This window comes from Chiloscyllium punctatum, chromosome 46, assembly GCF_047496795.1.
Source record: "Chiloscyllium punctatum isolate Juve2018m chromosome 46, sChiPun1.3, whole genome shotgun sequence".
NCBI classification, from domain to species: Eukaryota; Metazoa; Chordata; class Chondrichthyes; order Orectolobiformes; family Hemiscylliidae; genus Chiloscyllium; species Chiloscyllium punctatum.
The window spans coordinates 23,159,038-23,180,357 of NC_092784.1; positions in this window are offsets into that span (position 1 = coordinate 23,159,038).

A 21,320-nucleotide genomic window follows, 5' to 3' on the forward strand; every position below is an offset into this window, starting at 1 on the left:
GGTCAGGCATCTATGTTGCATCTCAGGGACTTCTGACTGTCTCCTGTTATTGAAAAGTTAGTGCAGGTGTTGGGGATGTTATTTTGGAGGCTGTAGTGTGAGCTGCCTCAGACATTCAGGGAGACATGCGGAATCTGGAAAGGGAATCAAGACGCTCTGTCTTCCCTTCTTGTGGATTGTTTCACGGAACATCTTCTGCATCACAAGCACCCACCAACCCCAAAGCCCTCTGGCTGAACTCTTCAGCGCCCTCTCCCTCTCCATCAACGAGATGCAGGTCCAGCCAACCGTTGCTCGTCGACGCCTGCATGAAGAATGCCTCATATTTCGCCTTTGGACCCGACAAATACACGGGATAAATGTGGATTTTAACAGCCTCCTCAATTCCTCCCACCCTACATTATCCCAGTCCCAAGCCTCTAACTCGACACCGCCCACGAGAACTGTCCATCCCTCCTCCTTCAAAACTATCACCTTCTCCATCACCTTAAAACACACTTCGCCTTCTCAGCTAAATTCCCCCCAACCCAAACATCGTCCCATTTATCTCTCAGATTTGTCCCACAAGTCTTATTCCTGATGAAGGGCTGATGCCTTAAACGTTGATTCTCCTGCTCCTCAGTTGCTGCCTGACCTGCTGTGCATTCCCAGCAACACATTCTCGACAACACAATGATGTTTGTAAATAAATGGTTTTGGAGAAACTTTTTGTGTTGCAAGTAATAGTTACCGACAAAGTTAACATGACTGTCCGATGCAGTATGGAGAAACAATGAATGCAGTGCATTTGAGTTTTTTAGGAATATTTTTCATAAAGTCCCAAGCCTAGAGTTCAAAATCAAACTGAGTGGTAATGGGGCTAATACATGAACATGGTTTTAGAATGGGCGAGCTGACAGGAAGCAGTATATCGGTTTAAAGATATCCTTGTTTTGTCGAGGAAGCATTATGGGATACTACAGACAGTGGTACTTCGGCCTCAGCTATTCCCAGTACCCTTCGAAGATTTGATTGAGAGGATCAAATGCAATATTTCCAAGTCTGCTGATGGCACTAACCGATGTTGGATGGGAGTGGGTGAGGAGGATATAATAAAGCTCCAAGGTGATTGTGGCAAGTGGAGTGCCTTGGGTAAATACGTGGCAGGTGAAGATCTGATGTGCTCTTTGGTGGGAAAAATAGAATGTCAAAATACCATTTGAAAAGGCATTGGTGAAAGAACATTGTTAGGATAAGGTGAATTATGGTCATTTTATTATTTCATGCTGCAAACCCCTACGAGGTCCATGCAGGAGAGTGAGTTCTGAAACCAGAAATCAATACTGGGAATGGCATTGGCACGCTGACCAGCGTACATAGACCCACATGGGTATCTGTAACACTGAAAAGGATTTGGATCTCCTTTCACTACATTCACTGAAAGCAATATTGCAGGAACAGAAAACAGTTAAGAAGAGAAATGTTGTGTTGCACTTCATTTCAAGGGGTTTTGAGTCCAGCAGTGATGGTATCTCACTGCAACTGTTCATGGGCTTGGTGATACGTCATCTCGAACATTGTGGAGTTTTTTGTGAAGTTTTGGACTACTTAACTAACAAACGACACCAGACATTGAGGGAGAGCAGCGACGTAGAGCCAGACTGATCTCTGGGATGAAAGGATTGTGTAGGAGAGGAGTATCGGACGAATGAGCCTGCATCCTGAGGGTTTAGGAAAATGAGAGGAGATCTTAGTGACATATATAATTCTTTGACAGGGTGAGCCCAATTGGAATCAGGGATGATAATTCCTCTTGCTGGAACGTCTAAAACAGGTGCCCACAGTATTAGGTACAGAAAGGTCACTCTGCACTGAGATGTCAATTAATGTCTGTGCTCAAAGACTGGTGAACCTGGGGGCCTCTCTCGCACATAAGGCTGTGGAAGTCAAGACACTGAATATAAATGAGGATTTCTATATACTAGAGGAATTGAACAGGCTAATGGTGTGGAGATAGAGCAACATCCATCATTTTGGATGATGGTAGAAAGCTCAATGTACCAAAGCGATTAATCAAATGTCTATTTTTATATTTTTATAATAGTTAATCATATTAAGGAATATGCACATTGTGTGGGCAAAGTGCATTCATGGGATATTCTCAAATGAACTAGAATGGGTGGAGGCTCAATGTGTTGAATGACGTACTCCTTTCCCGATGTTTCTGTGCAGTCTGTGGGAAACCTCTGTAAATGTTGTCACAAGCTGTCACGTGTTCGGAAGGAGGGCTCTGCAGGTCTACAGGACTGTGTATCCAGATACTTTTCCCAAATCTGAGACTGGTGATGGTTGTTCTATCTGGTTTATTCTTGAAGACCTCAGAGCAATGTGATATAATCGATGGTCTTGCTTGGCCCTTTCGGAAACTATTGATGAATTCACCATATGTCTCTGTGTCTGACGTCACGTTTATGCCAGACTAGGAAAGCATGCGAGATTTGCTTCCTGAAAGTACATTGGGGAATAAAGTGGTGCTTCCAATCGACATTAAATTCAGGGTCACTTTGACTGACACTAGATTTTCGATCTCGATATATTATTAAATGTTTTTTAATTTGCGCCAGCTGTCAGAGCATTAGCCTGGCGTGGTTAACAATCCAATGGCATTTCCACAACAGCACCATTTCAACATGGGAACCCATCAGAGACCACACTGAGCAGGTTATTTCTGAGCTGTTTGACAGCTCTGTCAAAAAGAACTTCCACAATGTTACTGTCTTGATGGGACTGAAGCGGTGGTAATTGGTTAAATTGTAATTATTCTTCTCTTCGGGGATGGGACACAGCTAAATAACTTTCCACGTTGTTAGGGAGCTGTAAGATTTGGAGCTGGAATGAAACAGTTTCACCAGGGACAACATGCTACAGACGTTTTCCGTCCTATTCCAGCAACGGTGTCACGGCCCATTGTCTTTGTTACATCTAATTTGTTCAGCTGTTTCTTCACGTCAGATGCAGTGAATCGAAGTGTTTGAAGATGTAAATCTGTGATCCTGTGGGTATCATGGCGAGGGTGAGGTGGATCATCGACAGCACACTTCTGGCTGATGACAGTGCAAATACTGCATGCTTTGCTTTTACCCTGATGCGCAGGGCTATTCCATTCTAAATAATTGGGATATTTTGCAGCCATCTACTCCAGTAAGTTTTTATTCGTCTATCACCATTTACGACGAGATGGGTCAGCACTGAAGAGTTTCAATCAGATCTGTTTGTCTTGAAAGCATTTCACCTTCTCTTTCAGATGTTCGTTCTGCTGTATGGAATGTAACCAGTCCAGTTGAGTAAATTTTACAGGTTGCGATCAGGTTTCAGTACACCCGTTTCTAACCCTGGCACGTGCAACACACTCATCACTGAATCATATATCGGCTTGTTGGTGATGGTAGACTGAGGGAGGATACCGGGCAAAAGGTTGCATTTTATGATTCAATACCATTTTGCTGTTGCTGCTGTGGCGTACATAACTACATCAATGTTAAGAATATTATTTTCAAAGTAACAGGAGCACGAACTTTGAAGAGGATTTTTGTCGTAGAAATGAACTGAGAGCAGCAAAGCATTGGTGATGAACGTGATTTATAATGTCATAGGGTCTAAAATTCACACAATATACAAAGAGACCTTTCAGGCCAACATGTCCATGCTCACTCGTTCTCCTAAACTGAACTAATCCTGTTTGTCTGCATCTGGCATATAGCCTTCCAAATCTTTCCTACTCATGTATCCATGAAATTGTATATTATATTTTGGAATTGTATTTCCCTGTACCGCTTTCTCTGGCAGTTCATTACATATACACAGCAGTCTGTGCGAAACATCTAACTCTTCGATCTCTTTAACATCTCTCCACTCTTACCTTAAACCTGTACCTTTGATTTTGGACACCTCTTCCCTGGGGAAAAGCCGTTGGCAATTTACCCTATCCATGTCCAGCATTATTATAACCCTCTGCAAGTTCACCACTCAGTTTGCTACGCAAAAGGGAAAATAATTCCCAGACTATCAAAGGCCGTGATCTCGGGATTACTTCCGGTGCCACGTGCAAGCCAGCAGAAAAATGAAAGAACAGGCAGGATGAACACGTGGCTTGGGGGATTGTGTATGAGGTTCAGGTTTGTTGGATATTTGGACGAGTTCTGCGGAAAGTGGGACTATTAAAAATTGGAAGGTCTACACCTGAACCAGACTGGAACCAACGTCCCTGCGGGAGATTTTGCTACCGCTGTTGGGGAGGTTTTGAACTAATGTGACAGGGGGCTGGAAACCAGAATAGCAGAGAAGTAGACCACAAGGTGGAAACTGGAGACTATAAGAATCATGAAGTTAACATTAATAATGGGAAGAGTTGGCAGAGAGCAGATGAACGCAAAGAACTGGTGCTCTCAAGTGCATATACCTTCATGAAAAGAGTATAGTGGAGCAGGCAGATGAACGTCGGACTTGGGTTGGTGCCTGGAATAATGTCGTTATTACAGTCACAGAGACTTGGTTGAAAGAAGGGCCTGATTAGCAACTAAATGTTCCAGGATATAAACACTTCAGACAGGGCAAGGAAAGAAGTAAAAAGGGTGGGGAGGAGTTGCATTGCTTGTCAGAGATGATATCACGGCTCTGCAAAAGGAGGGCAGTGTGGTGGACTTTAGTAGTGAAGTATTATTGGTGGAACTGAGAAATAAGAAGGGTGCAGTTACATTGTTGGAGCTGTATCACAGGCCTCCCAACAGCGTGTGTGAGGTCGAAAGACAAATAGGTGAACAGATTATGGAAAGATGTCGAGGCAACAGTGTGGTGGTGATTAGACATTTTAATTTTCGCAACAGTGAATCGCAGACAAGTAGTGTCTGAGGTCTGGATAGGATGGAATTTATAATAAGCGTCCAGGAATGTTTTCTGGAGCAGTATGTCAATAGTCGGACGAAGGAAGAGGCCTTATTGGAGCTGGTGTTGGGGAATGATCGGGGCGAGGCGGTAGAAGTTGCGTTGTGGGATTTCTAAGGGAACAATGACCACAATTCTGTAGGCCTTAGAATACTCATAGACAAAGATGAGAGTTGTCTTAACGGAAAAGTACTAACCTGGGCCAAGACCAATTATTCAAAATTAGGCAGAAGCTGGGAAATGCGGATTGGGAGCAGCTATTTGAAGGGAAGTCCACATTTCAAATTTGGGAGGCTTTCAAAGATAGTGTAAAGATAGCGCAAGATAAGCATGCCCCGTTGAAAGCAAACGATAGGAAAGGCAAGATTCGTGAATCGTGGATGACAGCAGAAATGGTACAAATAGCCAAGAGGAAAAGAGAAGCGTACATAGAGTCCAGGTAGCTAAGAACAGAACGGACCCTCGTGGAATATCGGGAGAGTAGGACCATTCTTAAACGAGGAATTAAGCGGACTAATAAGATTGAAGAATTCATTGTTGGGCAGTTTTTGTCAAAATGCAGATGTAGCAAAGTTGTTGTTATGGGTGATTTCAATTTTCCCAAAATCAACTGGAATCTCCATAGAGGAGATTGTTGGATGGAGCCGCTTTTGTCAGGTTTGTTCACGAGGGTTTCCTTACTCAGTATGTAGACAGGCCGAAGAAGGGAGAGGCTATTTTAGATTTGGTGCTCGGAAATGAGCCAGGACCGGTGTCAGATCTCGCGGTGGGAGAACACTTTGGTGACAGTCATCATAATTGCCTCACATTTATAGAAGTCTTGTAGAGGGAAGACAGCAGTTACAGGTAGGGAAGATACTTAATTGAGGAAAAGGAAATGATGACGCTATCAGACACGAGTTGGGAAGTACAGCATGGGAGCTATTGTTCCACAGAAAGGGCGCAGCAGACATGTGAAGACTGTTTAAGGAGAAGTTGTTGCGAGTGATGCAAAAATGTGTTTCTCTCAGACAGGTAAGAAGGGGATGACAAGAACAGATGAACTTTTCATCCATAGAAAGACGGCAGCTCACGTAAGGTGGAGGAAACAAGGATCTACTACAGTTTTAGAGGATCACAGGCTTGCTAGAAAGGAGCTCAGCAATGGACTGAGGAGAGTCAGGAATGGACATGAAAAAGGCATTTAACTCATACGTCAGGAATAAGAAAATGATCAGGGATAATGTAGGGACGATCCGGGATAGCGTAGGAAGCTTGTGCGCAGAATATGAGCAGACGGGGAAGCCCAAAACGAGTCTTTTGCTTCGTTTATCACGAAAGAAAGGGACCTTGTTTCGAATGGGAGCTTTGAGGAACTCGTATACAGGCTTGATTCAATCAAGATCGATGAAGCTGATGTGCTGGAAGCTTTGGCAAACATTAAGATTGGTGAGTCCCCTGGGCAAGGCCAGATTTATCCTTAGCTACTCCGGGATTCGAGAAAGGAGTTTCTTCCACTTTTCAAGAAGGGTAATAGGGAAATCCGTGGCAATTGCAGACTAATTAGTCTTACGTCTATGGTCAGCAAAGTTTGGAAAGAATTCTGAGGGATAGGATTTATGATTAGGAGAAAGTGAGGACTGCAAATGCTGGAGTATCAGAGTGGAAAAACGTGGTGCTCGAAAAACACAGCAGGCCAGGCAGCATTCGAGGAGCAGGTAGAATCGACGTTTCTGGCAGAAGCCCTTCTTCAGAAATGAAGAAGGGCTTATGCCCGAAACGTCGATTCTCCTGCTCCTCGGATGGTGCCTGGCCTGCTGTGATTTTCGAGCACCAAGTTTTTCAACATAGGATTAATGACTATTTGGAAAAGCATAGCCTGACGAAGGGCAGCGGCAGGGCCTTGTGAGCGGCAGGTCATGCCTCACAATTTTTCTTTTTCTTTGGGGAGTTGACAAGGCAGGTCGACCAAGCTCGAGCAGTAGATGTGGCATTTGATAAGGTTCCCCATGATATCCTCACTCATAAAGTCAGGAAGTTTGGGGTACAGGGAGACTTGGCTATCTAGATTCAGAATTGTTTGGATTACAGAAGGCACGGAGTGCATGTCGGTTGTAAGAATTCTGCCTGGAGGTCAGTGTTGATTGGGTCCCACAGAGCTCTGTTCTTGGGCCTGTGCTCTTTGTACATTTTATAAATGTGTTGGGTGAGGAGGTTGAGGGTTGGTGAGTAAATTTGCAGAAGACACAAACGTTGGAGGTCCGTTTATTGTATCGAGGAATACTGCAGCTACAGCGTCACTTCGGTAAAATGCATTGCTGGGCTGAAAATGACAAATGGAGCTCAATCTTGACAATATGAGGTGATATATTTTGGAAGGTCGAACTCTTAAGCTGTATATAGGATTACAGACAGGATTCTTGGCAGTGTGGAGGAACAGAGAGATCTTGGTGTTCAAGTAGATAGATCCCACGTAGCTGCTTCCCAAGTGGGTAGGAGTGTTAAAGAGCATATGATGTTTCGGCTTTCATTAACAGGGGGATCGAATTAAATTCCACGAGGTTTTGTTACAGATCTACAATTCACTGGTGAGACCACACATGGAATATTGTGTAGAGTTCTGGTCACCCTATTGTAGGAAAGGTACAGAGGCTTTGGAAACGGTGCAACAAAGGTTTACCAGGATGCGGTCTGGACTGGAGGGCTTGACTTGTGGAGAGAGGTTGACCAAGCTCGGACGTTTACCTCTGGAGAGGAGAAACAGAAGTGACCTGATCGACGTACACAAGGTAATGAAAGAAATAGATAGAGTCAATAGCCTGAGACTTTTCCCCAGTGCATGATTGACTGATACGAGAGGTCGTAGTTTTTTAGTATTAGGAGAAAAGTGTAGAGGGGATGTCAGAGGAAGGTTCCTCCTGCAGAGAGTTGTGAATGCATGTAAAGCGTTGTCAACGGTGATGGTGGAAGCAGAGTCATTCGGGGCATTTAAACAACTGCTGGGCATGCAAATCGAGAGCAGACAACTGAGGGGTGTGTAGCTTAAGTTATTTGCTTTTACATTAAGATTAATACTCGGTACCACATCGTGGATCAAAGCGTCTACTTTTCTATGTTCTATGTTCTTTTAAAAGTGGTCATGAAATAATTTTTGCGAGAACAATTAATGAGTATCCCAAAGATTTTTATTTGGATATAAGAAGTAAGTGAGTAACTGGAGAAAGCATTGGTCCACTAAAGGATAAGGAAGGAAGGAAGGCTGCATTTTGAACCTGAGAAGATGTGTGAAATTCTTAATGATTACTTTGCCTCAGTGTTCACTGAGCTGAGGGACATGATGAATATTGAGATTAGAGATAGAAGATAGATTACTCTGGATAACGTTCACAAAAGTAGGTATGATGTGGTTGGTAGGCTAGAGCTTATTAAGATGGATAAAACCACAAGACCGGGTGGGATGTATTCCAGGTTGCTAAGGGAGGCAAGACAGAAAATACCTCGGCCCTGTCAGCTAACTTTGTAGCATCCTTAATCACAGCTGAGGTGCTGGGCGATTGGAAAATTTCTCATTTTTCCTCCTGTACAAGAGGGTACTAGGAACATTTCAGTTAACTACAGACCAGTGAGCCCGACATCAGTGGTGGGAAAGTTGCTGGAGAAGGTACTGAGGGGGAAAATCTATTTATATTTCGAACAGAATGGACTTATGGACTTAGCAGTGATAGGCAAAATGATTTTGTACGGAGGAGATCGTGCCTTACCAACTTACTCGAATTATTTGAGTAAGTAACCGTCTTGATAGATGAAGGAAGTGCTGTAGATGTCATATACATCGACTTTGACAAAGGCGTTTGATAAGGTTCCCATGGTAAACAAATGGAGAAAGTGAAGTCACATGCTGTGCCGAGTGTTCTAGCTAGGTGGATAAATAACTCGTTGAAAAACAGGAGACCGAGAGTAGCAGTTGAAGGAGGTTTCTCAAAATGGAGAAAGGTGACGAGTGATTTTCCATAGGGATCAGTCCTGGCGCCAGTGCTGTTTGTGTTGTACATCAATGATCTGGAAAATGGCACTGTTGGTATAATCAGCAAGTTTGCAGATTACAAGAAGATCGGTGGAGGAGCAGAAAACATAGGACACTGTCAATACAGGAGAATATAGATAGACTGGAGGGTTGGCAGACAAGTGACAGATGGAGTTCAATCCAGGCAAATGTGTGTTGATGCATTTTGGCAAGTCTAATTTTAGAACGAATTGTACATTAAACGGAATAGCATTGTGAAAAGTTGATGAGCAGAGAGATCGGGGAGTGCAAGTCCATTGTACCCTGAATGTCGCTCACAGGTGGATGGATTGGTCAAGAAGGCATAAAGTATGCTTGCCTTCATTGGATGGGGTATTGAGTATAAGAACTGACAGGTCTGTTAAAATTGTACAAGACATTGGTTCGGCCGCATTTGGAATACTGTGTACATTTCCGGTCGCCGCATCACCAAACAAATGTTGAGGCTTTGGAGAGGATGCAGGCAAGGTTTATGAGGATGTTGTCTGTATGGAAGGTGCTAGCTATGAAGAGCGGTTGAGTAGCTTTGGATTTTTTTTCATTAGAAAAAAGGAGATTGAGGCGAGACCTTATTGAGGTCTACAAAATCATAAAATATATAGACAAGGTAGATCGAGATAAACGTTTTCCCAGAGTGAAGGATTCAGTAATGAGAGATCACTCTTTCAAGGTGAGAGGTGAAAAGTTTGAGGAGGATACTCGTGGCAAACACCTCACAAAGAGGGTGTTACGTGTGTGGAATGCGTTGCCAGCAGAGGTAGAGAGGCAGTAACGTTAGATTCATTTCACATGCGTCTGAACAGATGGATGAATACATGGGGAGCAGAGGGTTACACATGCTAAGGAATTGGGTGAGAGATTTACACAGTGGATTTGGATTGGCTCAGGCTTGGAGCGCCAAAAGGCGTCCTGGGCTGTAAATTTTATTTGCTCTTTTCTCTTTGTTCTATCCAGGCTACCCTTATTCCTCAAGACCTCCAGTCTTTTTCACATCATTTTAAATATTTTGCACCCTTTATGGTTTATAACTTTCTTCGTATATCAGGGCAGTACTCCAAATTTCACCTTACTGTCCTCTTGTACATCCACAGCTTCATGTCCCAATTACTATATTCATTGCTCTGCCTGATGAAGGTAATCGTACCTATTGCCTTCCATACCACCCCGTCCACATGTGTATGTCCTGTTCTGATTTGTCTAAAAAAAAGGGAGCACCTCATATTTATCTGCAGAAAGCTCCTCCTGCCAATCATCGGCCTATTGGCACAGTTAATCATGATCTCATTTTCCTTTTAAATGACCTTCTTCACTGACTTTTAACAGCAATTTGGTGTCCTCTACAATGTTACCATCCATCCTTTGTATATTCTCATCTAAATCATTTCTCAAAATAACACAAAGTGGCCCCAGCACTGGTCCTGTGTCACACCGCTGGTCACAGCAAATCTCTCCCTGCAACATCTGCCTCCTACATTCATTTAGAAGCTCTTCCTGATCCCCTGTGATCTAATCTTATTAATCAGGCCACCACGTAGGATCTTGTTGGATCTCACGAATGCCCACGTAGAAAAACGTATACTTGAACAGGCCCTGGGTGTTTATCCAACGTTTCGCATTTTCAAAATTCTGGCACTTCCTGTTCTGTAAGTTAGCCGCATTTCAAAACATCACTGCATCAATTTATTTCCGTAAATTCCCCAGCTTCCATGTCTTCCTCCACAGTAAATGCTGTCGCGATATTTTCATGGTGTATCTCGCCCACTGAGCAGGAACTACCTCTAAGGCATCGGAGTGGGATGAGTTCAAATCTTTGTGAGGACTGTGAACCCAGCAAAATCAGAGACATTTGTCGTGTGTTGTTCAACTGTTATCTGTGTTTCTGTGCATCCACTTTTATCAGAATGTCTATAATTCCTTACATTTTAACTGTGTTTTCTTTACTTTTCTGCTTTGTATCAAGATTCTGTACTTTGGTGGGGGAGGGAAACTTTGTGCCGAAGGTTGCGTCATATATGGTCCCTTGCACAGTTTTCCGTCCTCATGTGAGCACACGTGACAATAAACCTCATAAACGTGATGGTTTGTGTGAGCCCACACAAAGATGGCTGTTTAAGTTTTTAGGAGCCGTATTGTCTCTCTAGATTTTCTTTTGCCCTTAACATGCTAATATAATCTCTTTCAATTCTCCTTAACCTTAACCGCTGTCTCATGCCCCGTTTTTGCCCTCCTGATTTCCCTGGTAAGTATTCTCCTACACACATTACGCTCAAGGGATTCCATTGATCCCTGCTGCCTATACCTGACATATACTTGCTTGTTTTCCCTTGACGAGACACTCAAATCCGCTGCCATGCCCTGATCCCTACCCCTGCGAGCATTGCTCTCCACACGGCCAAGAACATGCTGTCCCTGAAATCTCACTATCTCACATTGAAAGACTCCCACTTGCCCGAAGTCCTTTTAACTTCGAACAGCTTCTCCAATCATCTTTTGAACCTTGCTGCCAAATATCATCACAATTGGCTTTTCACTAATTTATGATGTTAACATGTGGACTAGGCTCACCCTTTTACAGACCTATTTTCAAACTAATAGAATTACAATCACTCATTTTATCAGCTGAACCGCATGGCTCTGCCTTAATTCCCAGGAGGAAATAAAGGTGATGCCAGGATCAGATCAGCCATTAACTTATTGAATGGCAAGGCAGTGACTCGGAGCCAAAGGTCTGCATTGGACTATGTGTTTGTGTGTGTGCGTGCGTGCATGTGTGTGTGTGTGTATGTGTATGTGTGTTTTCCTGTGTCTTCATGTTCGTGCTTTCGTGTGTTAATGTGTCAATCTCTGCATCTGCGTCTTTGAGCAATTGGGTTTGTGTTGTTTTGCGAGTGAATCCATTGAAATGAGGTTCAAAATGCTTCTCCTCATTCTCTCACTGTCTCTCTTTGTCTCTCCATCTTATGTTGTAAGTGATGTAATACCAGCCTCTGCTGTACGCCCCGTGCCCCTGCAGAAGCAGCAGCTCTGTTTGGAAAAGCCATCAAAGACAGTGAATCCCTCACATTTGAATTCAATTGGCTTCAATGTCACGTACACTTTAATGAATACAGTGGAAGCATTGCAATGGCTTCACTTATGGTTCCATCTTAGTTTAAAGGAATCTGGGTACAGATTCTTAGATATTTGGTCCAAAAATAAAAGAATGAAAATTGGAAGTCCAGAAGAAGAGTAAAAGGGAAAAAAATAGCCAACATGAATTACAGTCCCTGACACACAAATTTATGCCAGCAAAGAGTCTCCAGACACACCGGGACCAGTCTCCACACTGGGCCGGGCCACATTTCGAGACTGCACTGATGCCAGTATCCAGATTACATCGAGCCCAGTCTCCCTAGTCTTCTGTCAATATGGGGCCCAGTCTCCAGAGTTCCACATGCCTAGTCGCCAGACAGCACTGGGCCCAGTTTCCCGGCGGCCCCGGTCCAGTCTCCATACAATACCTGGCCCAGTTTCCAGAACTAACCAGACCCAGCATCCAGTCCTCACTGGGCTCAGTATCCAGACACTACCGAGTCCTGTCTCCAGGTTGCAGCGGGCTCAGTAGCCAGACAGTGCCGGGCCCAGTCTCCAGACTGCACCAGGTGAAGTGTCCAGACTGCAGCCACCACAGTCTCCTGGCCACATCGTGCTCAGCATCCAGGTCGTAATGGGCCCAGTCCCCAGGCTGTACGGCTCCCAGTCTCCAGACTGTACCTGACGTAGTCAAATGACTATACCGGCCGAATCTCCCTCGTTCCCCAGGCCCAGTCGCCACACAGCACCAGGCTCAGTCTACAGGCGGCCACAGGCATAAATTACAAACTATGCCAGGCCCAGTCTCCTGGCCATGCCAGGCCCAGTCTCCACTCCATACCAGGCTCAGTCTTCAGACCGCACAGGCCCAGGCGTCAGACCGTATCGGGCTGATTCTCCAGGCCGCACCAAGTCCAGTATTCAGATTGTAGTCGGCCCAGTCTCCAGGCCCCACTGTGCTTTCTCGAGGCCTCCCATTCCCGCGAGAGTCCCCTGGCTGGGACTCACCTCCTCCATTCACATCGGAGGAAATTTAAAATTTTAAAAATTTGCAAAGAAGAAGTCTCTCCAGAAAACAGAATATAAAGGTAGATATAAAGAGCGGGCAGAGCAGAGAAGCTCCGGATGGAACTTTTTGACTCTGCCACGATCATTAAGAGATTTGTTTCCTTCTTAAAAAATGACTTTGGAGACTCAACGCAGTTTTGCCCAATTCCTTGCAATGCTGTCTCTTAGTAAAACGAGATGGGAATGTCCATTGCTGGCCCACATACTGACATTGGGTTTGTTTCAGGACTTTACAATCCATTCTCATGAAAAATTGGAAGAGTATATCAAAAAATATTGGAAGTTAGAGAAAGTGGCTGAAAAGCCATCTCAACCTCTTCCAGTGTGCTTCACTGAGAGTAGCCTGAATACAATTGTGCTGCTGTGGTCTGCATAGCTCGTGGTGCACGACAGATATCTCGTCCGGGTTTACAGATCAATGCACTGCTGTGATTTGCATAGCTGCCAATGCTGGACAGGTACCTCATGTGTCTGGATGAATACACTGCTGTTGTGGGGGAAGCTCCCAGAGTTAGACGCATATCCAGTACGAGTTTATAGATTAATGCATTTGCATGGTCTGCACATCTTTCCACACTCAGCAGATTGCTCGGTTAGACTATACAGAGTTTGAATTTCACACTGTGCTGAACAGATAACTCCTCTGAATTAATGGTTCTCTGTGTTGGATTGAAAGTAAGTTCTAACGAACTATTTCAGCTGATCTGGCAATGCATTTAGTTCTCATTCTTGTGGTTGGATCCTCTGTCCCTCCCCCAATTCATGTTGCAGTGTGACCATGCACAGTACGTCATGTTCGTGAAAACTCCTTGCGCTGTCCTCTTCATTCATTGTCCTCGAGTCTCCACGTCAAAAGAAAGGATTGGCTATCGGATGAAGGCCTTCCCCTTGATACACAGCACAAAACACACAGTCCCAGCACTCCCCACCGCCATCCAAGCACATAAAAATATTCAGTATGTACTGAGATCAACTGCGCCACTGCGAACATCAGGGAGCTGATGTTCAAGGAGATGGAGCAACACTTCCCATTTGTGAACGACAGCGTGAATCCTCCAGTACACACTTACCACGAAGTCCTGTAATCTCTCCATGTTTATTAATATATAGCTTGTGATTCTTCCTGTAGAATTAACAGGTTCACAGTTACCCACGTTATATTCCAGGTTCCAAATTATCATCCATTGTTTATCCAATTAAAGAAACTGCATGGCCTCCTGACAATTTAAGCTCTTGCCTATCTTAGTTAGAATACATTTGTTAAATCATTCGAAATCTTGATATTAGTGGTAAGTACCTGAGGCCCCAGCGCTGGTCACTGCGTCACCGCAGTCGTGAATTTCTGTCAAACTGATAGAGACTGATTTATACCTAATTTAGCCCAGCTCCCATCTCAGTAACCAGTCCTTCCAGTATTCCCGTGTAGCAGCTTTGCAAGGCTGTATATGCCCTTACATTTTTCATGTAACTGACATAAGAGATTCAAAGATGTGGTTCAATTGCTGAGTAAGAGACTCGAACGGCTGAATGGCCTCATTCTGTTACAGTTTAAATTTTCTGATGGTCTGATTAGCCTGTTTTAGCATGGGTGCAGTTGAGAATGGTTCTGAACATTTTGGAACCATCAGTGAACAGCTCACTTCTGATTTTATGAGAAAGGGAAGACCATTAATGCAGCAGCCACTGCGAGCCCACAGTGCCTCATGGAGGTGCAGTTTCCATTTGCTCGGTCCTTGATCAGTATGTCCTACTGCACTGAAGAGAGTGCCACATAAGACAGTAGGCGGTATCTTCAATATCTGGCTGAGATTATCCCTCCACCGCGACTGTGTGTTGGCTGCTTCAACAGATACTGTCGAGGTAGATCCATCTGTAACAATTGTTTTGGTGAAAATGTTTTCCTCTTGTCGGTTCCCCCATCACTTCCCCTAGTCTGGCTGCTGTGTATTTGAGGACTCTCCCTGCTCAGTCAGTGTTGGGCCTCTGGCGACACTCTTGGTGATGGACTTTGAAGTTCACACCGAGACTAAGTTTTATGTCCCTGGCGCCCTCAGTGTTTCCTCCGATTTGTTTTCAACATCGAGGGGAACTGTGTTATCATTGAGGAACAGTGTGGAGGCCAGTAGGTGTCTATCATCAAGAGCTTTCCTTGACCATCTCCGACCTGTTACCATAAGATTTCCCAGGTTCTGGAATCAATGTAGGGGAATTCCAGTGTAACTCCTTTCCCGAAAGTATCCCTCCGAGTCGCCACCACTGGTTGTCTATCATGCCGGATGGACAGATATCCCTAGTGTTGGGTGATGAAGCTTCTTGAAACATGACCTATCAAGCCTGATTCTGTGAGTATGACGGTGTCACACTGTTTCCTGACGGCGTCAGTATGAGAAATAATGGCCCAAAAGAAGAAGGGAATGATGATTTTAAAAAGTTGATGAAAAGTTGCAAAATGTTTTACATTCTCAAATGGGATTGAGAAATGGATAAGATTTAATGCCATTAGAGAAACATGGTAATCGGGCGACAAACACTGAGAACTGAAACTTCGCCGGACATTAGATGAAGGGATGTTATACAAAAGTAAAGATTAGGTAGGGTAGATCTCCTATCAAAGAACGACATCTGTAATACTGAAAAGGAGGATCTGAAATCCATTGATCAGGGTATTGCGTAGATGATTTTGTGCGTGACAAATTTTGCAGGTGATAGAAAATAAGTGGGGGGGCGTAGTTTACAGAAGACACTGAAAGTCGGCAGAGGGGTATCGATAGTATAGTGCATGGGGAAAGGTCTCCCAGATTGAGTACAATGTTGGTCAATGTGAGTTCATCCATTTTGGCAGGAATAACAGTACACTGGACATCCTTTTATATGGTAAAAAAATGCAGCATGCTGCTATGTGGAGGGCCCTGGTTTTCCTTGTGCAGGATTCACAAAACATTGATTTGCAGATAATTAAGAAGGCAAATGTAATATCATCCTTCATTGCTGAAGGGATACAGTTTAAAAACAAAGATTATGCTGGAGCTGTAAATGTTGCTGATGACACCACAACTCGTGTAACGGAAAAAGGTTTGGACTCCTTACTTGAGAAAGAACGGACTCGCACTCGATGGGTGCAGAAGAGTTTCACTATGGTGATTCTAGAATTGATAGCGTTGAATAATGAAGAGAGAGTCAGTAGATTGGAACTAAACTCATGATGACTTAGATGGATGATTGAGGATTTATGCGAACATAAAATTTTGAAGGGAAAGATACGGTAATAGTCGGGAGGTTGTTCTCACTGCTGGGTGAAACTTAAACCTAGGGGGATTCTCAAAATGAATTTGACCAGATTTTGGACAGAGTTGGGGAGGAACATCTTCATGTGAATCTGTGGAATACTCTGTTGCATGAAGTAGTTGTTGTTCCTTTTCTGAATGCTTTTAAAGCAAAGCTAGATTTTGGAAGAGTAAAGGAACCAAGGGTAATGGTGAGAGGGCGGGTAAGAGGAGCTGGGTCTATGGAAAGATCCGCTCTGACGTTAGTGCAGTGCAGGCTTGAGGGGCTAGATGGCCGTCTCCTGCTCCAATTCCTTTTGATCTAATGGATTCATCTTCATAATTATTTTTTTTTAATGCAAAGTGCCAGTTGATTTGGGGTTGGGGAGAGATTTCGAACATGAGGCTGAAGGGATCTCACCAAACTCCCCACATTAATTATTGTTTGGGTCCTCACCATGAGAATCACATCGGTCTTCCCCACTTCTTACTGCACACCATTCACACAACGATAGAGCCTGGAATTACCCAGCATCTTAAGGAACCTGTGCCATTTTTGAAAACCCATAGTGCACTGGGACAAGCGTAGTCGTGTGGAGAGAACCTGCACAGCCGCTGATATTGAGCCTGTACGTGGCAGGCAGGGTGACATTACTGCCCTCCCCAAACCTTTGGGCATGGGCATAATCTCCTCTCGGGTGAGAAAGGTCACAGGCAGGACATCCCCTTCCCCCAGGTCCAGGAGTGAGGGCAATGACAGCAGACCATGCCTGCCTGCTCTGAATTACTCCCAAGATTAGAGCAGGGATCCGGAGCAACGTACATATTTGTAGGGAGATCACTGTGCTTCTCCACTCAGCCAGCACAGGGGGAGCTCCGGGAAGAATCTCACCATTCCCCTTGCGAACGACAAACACGATGCAGCGAACTTATCTTAACATCAAGGAAGGTCTCAGCGACATCTCGCTGAATCGATAATTAATCTCTCCATAACCCACGGCGCTCAGAATATACAGAAACAATTTGTCTGGACCGTAGAAATAGCTCAAAGAAACAAGTACTGGTGGGAGTTATCTCTCAAAGTAAAACTTGCAAATTTTGTGCATGTTGTAAACAGGGCATTAGATATGCAAGAAATTGCTGGCAAAACTCAGTAGGACTCTTAACATCTGAAGGAAGAAAGCAGAGTGAACATTTCAAACTTGAGGACGCTGCAGTCGAAGAACTTTTGTTTCAGATCTCTAGCATATGCACACTTTGTTTTATTTTTCAATAGTCAATTATTATGTATACCGCAGTAGTGATGGTTGACTTGATCTAGGAAAGGGGGAGGGGGTGAGTGCAGAAGTGCAAGACATGGGTCAATTGCAGCTGAAGGCCCTGTCCCTCAGAGGTTGGGAGGGTTAACGTAAATCCTCGTGCAAGAGAAAAAGTGGGCATGCCGAAAGTACCCCACTGGAACTCGACATCAGCTGAACAGATGTGAAGGTTCCAGAGAAAGTAGGAGAATGCAGTCTCTCTGTGCTGGTCACGGGGGTAGAATGTGGCTCCGTGGTTAGCACTGCTGGCTCACGGCGCCAAGGGCCGAGCTTTGATTCCGAACTTGGGTGACTGCATGTGTGGTGTTTGCACATTCTCCATGGGTCTGTGTGGGTTTCAACACTGTTTTTGGCTTTCGTCCCACAGTACAACATGCGCAGTGACCTTGCTAAACTGCTGGGTTGTGGTGGATTGGCTGTGGGAAATGTCAGGTTAGCGAGGTAATACATGGTTGCATTATTCGAGATTCTGTTTGGCGGGTCAATGTAAAACAATTTGACGAATGCCCTGTTTCCACACTACAGATTTTCTATTATTTATATTTTGGTGTCTGTGGCTGGCAACATATCCCAAGATCCTACCTATAACTTCTGCCCCTAGTTGCCTCATCACACCGTTACACCTTAAGATTGTAGAACATAAATTCCATTAGCAAGTCTTCGACATTTTGGCCCATCTGATCAGTGTCCCGTTGTACTCTGAGTTGACCATCTGCACTGTTCACTAAATCACGAACGTTGATGTCACCTGCACACCCACGAAGCATTCCTACCTTCGTCACATCCAAATCCTTTATGTTCATTACAAAATCCAATAGATCCTTATGGTACTCAACTGGAAACAGGCCTCCAGGGCAAAACAAACACTCTCCACACACATTTCCTTCATCTCTTACCTTCGGGTCAAGTACCTCCAACTCCCCCAGTATTTCATGTGATCTAACAAATGCTATCCAGTTTACCATGTGGAATATTTTTCAACACCTTACAGAAGACCATATGGCCAACCCATATTTCCGCCCCTTCACCAATCTACTTCGTCACATCTTAAAAGAAACTAAATCAAATTTGTGAAATATGATTTCCCACACAAAAAGCCGTATTGAATATCTTGCTCAGTCCTTGCCTTCCAAAAACTAGTCTCTCAGAATCCCCTATTGCAAGTTACCCACCAATGACATCTGGCAGACCGGTCTGCAGATCCTGGCTTTTCCTTCCCAGTTGTTCTTTAAAAATCGTACAATTTCGGCCACCCTGCCGTCTTCTGGCAGCTTACCTGTGGCTGTCCAGGATACAAGTATCTCGGCGAGAAGCTGAACAATTAATTTTCGACCATCCCAATGGGTTCACTGAGACACCTGGTCAGGTCAGAGAACATCGAAAAGTACAGGCCATTTACCCCTCGATATTGTGCAGGTCTTTCATGCTTCTCTAAAACCAAACTAACCTGCATGACTTTCATTGTACTAAGTTCTGCGTACCTATCAAAGAATCGCTTTAAAGAGAGAGAGTTCCATCTCTATTTTGATTTAATCCCTGCCGTCCCCTTCACCGTTTGATCCTGCAGCATTGAGCCCGATAGTTTATTTTTCAGTTACACTTAGACCACGTGGCGGCAAGATTGCCCAAATGCCTTCGAGCCGTCGCTGCAGCTGAAAAGGCTGTTGTAGCATTCATAGACACAGCTGGCTATGGTGAATTAACCCTACTGGTCCCACATGCGTATCCGTAATGCTTCCCGAGCAAAACAAAACACACATATCGACAGCACATTGGCTCAGATACAATACGATGGTATTGGAGATACCTAACATGGAGAAAGTTAGGACTGCAGATGCTGGAGATCAGAGCTGAAAATGTGTTGCTGAAAAAGCGCAGCAGGTCAGGCAACCGCCAAGGAGCAGGAGAAGCGACGTTTCGGGCATGAGCCCTTCTTCAGGAATCTTCAGTTTCCTGAAGAAGGGCTCATGCCCGAAAGTCGATTCTGTTGCTCCTTGGATGTTGCCTGACCTGCTGCACTTTTCCAACAACACACTTTCAGCGGAGATACCTAACATTACAATAAAGCGATTTAACATCCTTAATGCTGCTTGCCTTCTCCCCACAGAAGGGGAAGGAGACCCAAATGACTGTGTCTCTGTTATTAATGACATTCAGAATCAGAGTATGGCGTTTTAGTGTGAGGGACCAGGGGTGACATGAACAAAAGCCCTTCCAATTGTGCTAATATATATGAGATCTAGAAGGAGAGGAAAAGCAAATCTTAGCCCATTTGAGATCTTGTTTGTTGGGCAGCCCAATAGAGGAATTGGCCCAGGACCCACTGTAAGAAAGATAACAGACCACTGTGAAGATGAGATTTTCTGTTGCTGCATAAAAATCTCTGCACTTCTGTCTCAGATACAGAATCAAGTGAAGCAGCACTAATCAATCAGTAGAAGGGAAGATGCACGACAGAGAACCTGGAGAATGGATAGTGGTAACAGACTTCAGGAGGAAAACCTGGAAGGCGAAGAGGTCTCTGGGACCGTTTTAAGGGCTCCTTATTGCACAGGCAGCTATTAAGTTCGCTGCAAGAGCCACGTTGATGCAAGACAACCATTGCAAACGTGTAGGTGGACTTCAGGAGATATCGGACAACACCAGAACCAAATAAGTGCAAGTAGTGATTAGAAGCCTCATACAAATATGGGGCTGCCTTTGGCAGGACGATTCGGGAAGGCAGGGGTGTCTGGGATACAGTTGCAGATGGTAATCTTAACCAAGGATGCTATGTTGTTCTTTATATGCGAACCATGGCCGTTTAGCAACGAAGACGACTATAAATGGGACAATAAATATTTAGGAAGGGTTCTTTGTGGTCCCAGTGATTGTCACTTGGTAGTAGCCACCACGGTTATATGGACATCTCACACAGGATATAGATATTCTATTATCAAGGAAGGATAATAACCGAGACTCAGAAGCGGAATGAGGAAGCCTTAAGACGTGGAATGCATAGACCTTCTCAGGAAAGATCTGGTGCTTAGTAAGCAGTTTGATGTATAACCATGTGGCGGTGTACATGCCTTTTTCTTTTTGAAATAAAATGGCAAAAAGGGGGAAATGTAATGGAAAATTTTCATTTACTGTGGAATCTCTAAAGCATAGAGGAAACAAAGAAGGGCCTGATTGAAATTAGGGGCAGGTATGGCAGACAGACAGAAAAAATGCAAAGGCAAACCGAACTAACAGCAGACAAACTAGTCCAGTTAAAACGACCTAACAGCAGAAGTCCAAGGCCAGTTAAACCGACCAAACAGCAGACTTACAAGGCCAGTTAAACCGACCTAACAGCAGACTAAAGGCCAGTTAAACCAACATAACACCAGACGTACAAGGCCAGTCAACCGACCATGTCAACAGTCAATGTTTGAGAAAAACAACTGCATATCTCGAAAGGAGATTGAATGTTTCACGCTACTCGCCTTGATGTGTTGACAAGGATAAGCATTGTTAACCTAATCTAATCCAGATTGCAATTGGTAATCTTTGCTTTATAATGTCATTGAATAAATGGAATATGTGAAAGCTATCAGGCGCCCCTTATGTGAGGCAACTTGCCAATGTATCGGGTCCATTTGCAAAGATCTAAAA